Consider the following 6,000-nt stretch of genomic DNA (forward strand, 5'->3'; position numbering starts at 1 on the left):
AGCATTAAAAACAATGCTCAAAGTTATTAGAATATTGTACAGCCACAATTCCAGATGCCATGGTAAGATCAATATTTGTATTTCCTTTACAGACGTGACTTACTACTTCTCCCAAAAGTAAATCTTCTTCCCTTTTAATAAACCTTGAAATATTTATTGATGCCTCCTTCATATTTTCTTGCCAGCTCACAAAATTTCAAGGCATTAGATAAATCGTCTTAGAAGGATGTGAGAAGAGAATTAAAGAGGAGAGAGACGATACAATGATTGTACCAAACAACTCCTGACAAAAATGTTGAAATTATTTCTTAATAATTTCACAGGTGTTAGGATTAGAAAGTTATTTTAGAACATTGTAACAGGCTAGGATTTGTTGTAGATAAAGATATCACGGCTTCTTACAAATGGCAAATATGTGACTGTGGTCAATGAAGCATTTTGTGACGTTTACCCTGTAATCACTTAGCAGATGCTGCCGACCTTTGATCTCGCATTATCCCATGTGAAAGTGGTTTCTTCGGTGCAGCTCTCGCAAGAAAACCGGCCAGAACAAAAACGACAACTGCCAGGATGGCGACAGCAACTACCAGTGGTGGGAGGGGGTTACCGTCATCAGCGGGAGCCGGCTGGGGAAGAGGCACAGAAAAGTCCAGCCCTGCGAAGGAAGGCAGAGGGGGTTTGGTCTCGATATATTAAAGGTCAGGGCACAAAGAGCTGCTGAGTTAAAAGGGGTGGTTCCCACGTGGGAGTTGGAAGTAAGCTAACTTCTTACAGATCCATCCATTTAAACTCTTCGAACAGGCTTTGTATTAGCAGGGATGGCAACTTAACCAAGCAGACTTCATGAGCAGAAGACAACTGAGGGAACGAAATGTTTCTCAAGCAGGCTGGGAGTTTGCTCCCAGGTGGCCACCACATTACACGATCAGGCTGGAGCTAACTGGCTCAACGGAGTTATAGCACTCAAATGGGTTACACGCTGCCTCCCCTTTGGGACAGCCAAAGCAGGTATATTTTTTATACGTGGAGGTGAAAACAGGGGTCTTGCAAGGTGTTGAAAGAAGGAGATTTGCAGATATTTGGGTCAGCCAAACAATCACCTTTTTATAGTGAAGTTAGCAAAAGCAGATTTCAGTGACAGATGTCAGAAGCGCAGAGCTATGCCTTTGCATGAAGCCCGAAGTAGTCTTAGAGTAAACAGGAGATATATTTATTTGACTTTACCAGTATTCCTACTCTGGGCACCTCCTTCTCGAAGCTTAAGCGGTCCGACAACCACAGTCGCTCTTTCCTCGTCAGAACTTGTCTCTCTCTTGGACCTGCTGATACAGCCCCGGGAGCAGCGGGAGGAACGGTCCCCGAGCCTGCACACCACCAGCTCACACTGCAGGTAGACTGACGTGTGGCGGCTGACGAACTCGAAGGCATTAAATTTGAACCGAGCAAAGTGGCTGTAGGGCGAGTAGTATGTGGCATAGGAAGAGTCCCTAGCACATCTAGAAAGAAACAGAGAGGAGAATTAGTCTTCATGGGTACACACATGTACATTCCTGAAAAAATACAATAAATTAAAACAAAATTATACCATAAACACATACTTAGAACACAGTTGGATAAAAATACAACTGTTATAGCATAGTATAGACTTTTTAAATGTAGACTTCTTTAAGCAGCTAGAGCATTGGCAACTCTTTTTTTTTTTCCAAGAGAAGGAGACTATAAGTGGTGAAGAGGGGAGGACAGACTCTTACTAATGTCTGTGTTATAATAAGGAGTAAAAAAAATTTAATCTAATGCTTGACTTGTTTTTACTAAAATATTTAAAGCCTGCCATGATAGATTCCTGTTCCCAGTTTTCACTAGCTCATCTCATCCACCTCACTCCCACTACTTTGAATTTTGCATAGGACAAGGATGAAGTAAGTGAAACTAAATGTTAATAAGGTCTAAATGTCATTTTTTATTTCCAGGCTCATACTGTAAACATAAAAAATCAAAGACGACTTTTAACAGTTTATTGATAATAAGGTCTAAACCATTTCTGTTTGGCTCTATTCTTTTAAATAAATGCAGAGAGGGTGTTACAGCTATGCTTCTAAGGACTTGAGAAAACTCTTACCCATTCCTGATTATATCATAAGCCAGAGTGTTAAAATCATGAGGACTGGGTGATGCCACACATGTGTCCACAAAGATGGTCAGATTTTGGTCAGAGCTGCGAAGAGAAGCTTGAAGGTACACATCTTGGTTCAAGTCAATGTAGTATGGAGAGTCGTGCACTTGTCGTGAGAATGATGAGGAATCATAAAAAGCGATGCTCATGTCGTATCTTCCAAATTGATTTTCATTCACATCTACAGTATCCTCAGCAACATACATTATTTGCATCCATGTGTTTTGTAGCATTTTGCAACTAATGTGTAAGTGAATATCCTTTTTCCTTTTGATTATGTACCCAGAAGAAGTAGCTTTGATCATGTTGGAATAGTTGATTGTATCATTGTTCTCCTGTTTAACATGTAATTTAAAATGAGGAGTTGCATTTTTGTCATGTTCCATGTTCTAAGCTTTGATAGAATAATATGCAATTAAAAAAGGTAGATTCGTCTTAAACTCTATAAACCGAGAAGCTTTATGTTGGTCTTTTCTGCTCACACATTGTAAATAAACTTGCTGAAGTATGCAGTTAAACAGAAACCAGTGGAGAAAAACTCCTGTTAAATCCAAGGCAGAGCCAACTCGTTAAACATCTGTACATCTACACCAATCGTGTAGTACGCAGTCATCCCAAACCTGCAAGGCACTTACAAGGCTACATCTACTTTAAATCATGGAGAGTTCATATACCTTCCTCCAGTGCTTTACTCCCTGGAATCTCATTTCTATCAAGCATGAGGATTCCCTAAGGCATGGAAAGCTAAAGCAGTAAAAACCTCCGGGTCTCTTCTTAGCCCTGTGGACCACGATGGCCCTTCCATGACTCTTTTCAAAGCGGGTCCTGCAATTCAGTACATACAATGGTGGGCCTACCTCTCGTATCGTCCCACAGCTATTGTAGGGAATGTTGAATATAACCTCGTGGGCTGTGACTGTTGGTCTACAGCGATTGTCGTTCAGGGTGACCGTCTGCGCCGAGTAGCCTTGAGACTGGAGATAGTCTCTGCTAACCACTGCACGCATGTAGTCCGACAAGCACAGAAGGGCTGGTAGAAGAAGGTACAATATATTAGTGACTTCAGGAATTTGTCAGTGATTAAAGGTTGTAATTGAACCAAGTGTTTTTTTCTTAATTTAGAAGGTAGGCTGTTCACACACCAGCCCATTGCATTTCACATGCATCATTTCATTGCCCTAACATCTTTAAATAGACACAAATACTTATTTTGCAAACCAAAACAATAACCAGGCTTGTCTGATGAGAAACACAGACCGGGAACTTACTAGTGTTGTCGTCTGCTGGAACAGAGGAGTAGTGGGCCTGAAACCCTCTGAAGGTGTATCTAGAATCGCTGTGAAAGTGCACGCTCATCATGTTTGAAGAGGATATATACGTGGGAAAGGAACCGGAACAAAGTCTCCCAAGAAGCGGGGAAGAGTGTGGAGGCCCATCATAGACTTCAACGTAGTCATACCGGCATCTGCCTCTTTGCATCCTGGCGAACAAAAGTCAGCACCTTGTCAAATGCGTTTCAGAAACTGATTTTACTGCCTAACATGTAATAAAATCTTTCAGCACTTGAAGTTTTCATGGCAGAGGTTTTATACATTTCGTGTGTAGCTGCAGCAGAAAATTGTGAGCAGAAAATACTACAGTAATCCAGGTTTTGTTCTGCTCTTCCAGCTGCTGGATCTTATTGAAAGTATCTTTAAAACTGGGAAGGTTGCCTGTTTCAAATAAGTTTTCAAGCTTCTCAAGTAAGTTTTGACTTTGCAATTTGCCCAGGGAACCAATGTTTTACTTACGCAATATCTCTAAATGTGAGCATAACACGGAAATTGTTCTTTACTTGTATTTCCCACACACAGTCGGCATTGTTTGGATAACTTCCAGGGTAGAAAGGACTCTGCAGCATCCCAGAGGAATTTGAGACTGAGCCACCGCAAAAATAAGGTGCTGCAGAAAGAAATGGAAGAGAGTTTACTTACAGTAATCTCTACAAAATTGTACTTGAGCTGCACGTGTCTCATCCACAGCTGCTGAAAAGCACTTCTCCCACTGACTGCAGGTGATACCCGTATGACCCACATCAAACCAATATTTGTTTGTGCTTTAGCTGTACTTTCACGTTGCATTTGGGATTCCCTGTCAGGTCAGATCCACGGTGTCAGACCACCCTCTTCAGGCTGGGCTGGTAACAACTTAATGCTTTCTGCTCTCTTCTCTCTTTTCTGCAGTTGAGATCTGATTTGGGACATGTCATGACAGTCAAAATGGAAGTACCTTCCTAAACAGACAGCATCCCTTTGGTTACTCTGCTGCTTCTCTTTATTCCCCTAAGGACTTTGGAGGATAAATAAGTTGCAAGTATTCTAGGAAACTATCTAATTTTATGGTCTCAGACTGAAATAAGCACTCCAGGCTGCCGGGCCAAATCTTAAACATTTCTTATTTCTCCTATAAGCGTAGCTGCAAAAAGCTTTCATGTTCCTGACAGCATGAATGACATACAATTCTTATGTTAAACACAGCGATAATCCTAAAAGTTTCTGTATAGGAAGGCGAGCACAAGCTCTGAACTTAATTCCTACAAGATGTGATACGTAAAGGCAACCCCTTCCCATTTTGTATTTCTGCACGGGGACACCCCCCAGTGCAGCACATCCCTCCCTGCCTCAGGATTTTGGGATTCTCAGGCTATTCCAAGCTTGGGAGCATCAGCTGTACCCAGACACTGCCCCTTTCCCTGATCCGGCTGAACAGGCTCTCAGGGACCTTCACTTTCATACCATTTTTGTCTGTGAATGGTCAAGCTCTAAATCTAAAATCTTCTTTCTAAGACAAAAATAGTGAGCTGAAGACCCCGACAGCTCTAGAAAGCAGAAGACCCCAAAATTACCCATTGCACACAGGTTTGCTGACAAATGACCTGTGACTCTGAATGCAAATGGAGAACATTTCAATTAAACTTGTATAATTTTGAGAAAGAAGCTGCATTTTTTAAGGAAACTTGAAAAGAAGACAAATAAAGTTATACCATCAGGGAAGTGGATAAAATGAAGATTGAAAATGAAAAAAAAAATCAGAACAAAAAATAATTTATGAGTGCTGTATAGAAATCATAACAATAAGGAAACTGTATCACAGACACAAAAAAAATGATGTCAATAAAATTACACTGTGCATGTAGTCCTGGCATGGTTTGATGTCATTGCCCCTTGGAACAAAGTACATATGCCACCTTGCCAATACTGATGTATGTGGTTAAAAGTTAGAGAATTAGACAACACTTTCTAAGCGTTGACGCAGCTGAAGAGCCCAGCGAGGGAATGGTTTGCTCACAGCCAACCAGTGCAACTGCAAAATAAACGTCACTGAGACTCAAGGGAACATCCCAACCTGTCTAAGAATTATCACACAAGTTTAAAGTGACATTTCCGTAGAAACAAAAATAAAATTTAAAAAAGCCCAACAGGGAGATAGCCATCAAATAAAAAAGGTGAGAAAAGCCACAGAAGAGGATTACCTGATGGAGGTGTCGGGGTGGCCAGAGCAGCTGTAGGGGTGGAGAAAGAAGAGCCAAAAGTGAGACGTGTTGCTCAGGAGAAAGGTGGTGGGGCACAGACATGGCCCCACCGTGGGGCATAGAGTACCACGATGGGGATCATGGTGAGGAGGGGATGGGGACATGGGGGATCATGAGCTCCACAGGAGAGCCGGTGGCCTCTGCCGCCCACGCACCTCCACAGATGACGCTGGCATCCTCCGAGTGCCTACAGTTGTGCACGCCCCAGCCGTTGTGCCTGCACATCTGGAGGGAGGGCTCGTCCCCGCGACACTGC

General features: G+C 42.2%; 1 pseudogene; it reads right to left on the reverse strand.

Annotated features, from left to right (window-relative positions):
• Positions 1-6,000, reverse strand: part of LOC104293274 — an 81,684-nt pseudogene that overhangs the window by 54,541 nt on the left and 21,143 nt on the right.

Source organism: Charadrius vociferus, unplaced genomic scaffold (assembly GCF_000708025.1).
Source record: "Charadrius vociferus isolate BGI_N301 unplaced genomic scaffold, ASM70802v2 scaffold38, whole genome shotgun sequence".
NCBI classification, from domain to species: Eukaryota; Metazoa; Chordata; class Aves; order Charadriiformes; family Charadriidae; genus Charadrius; species Charadrius vociferus.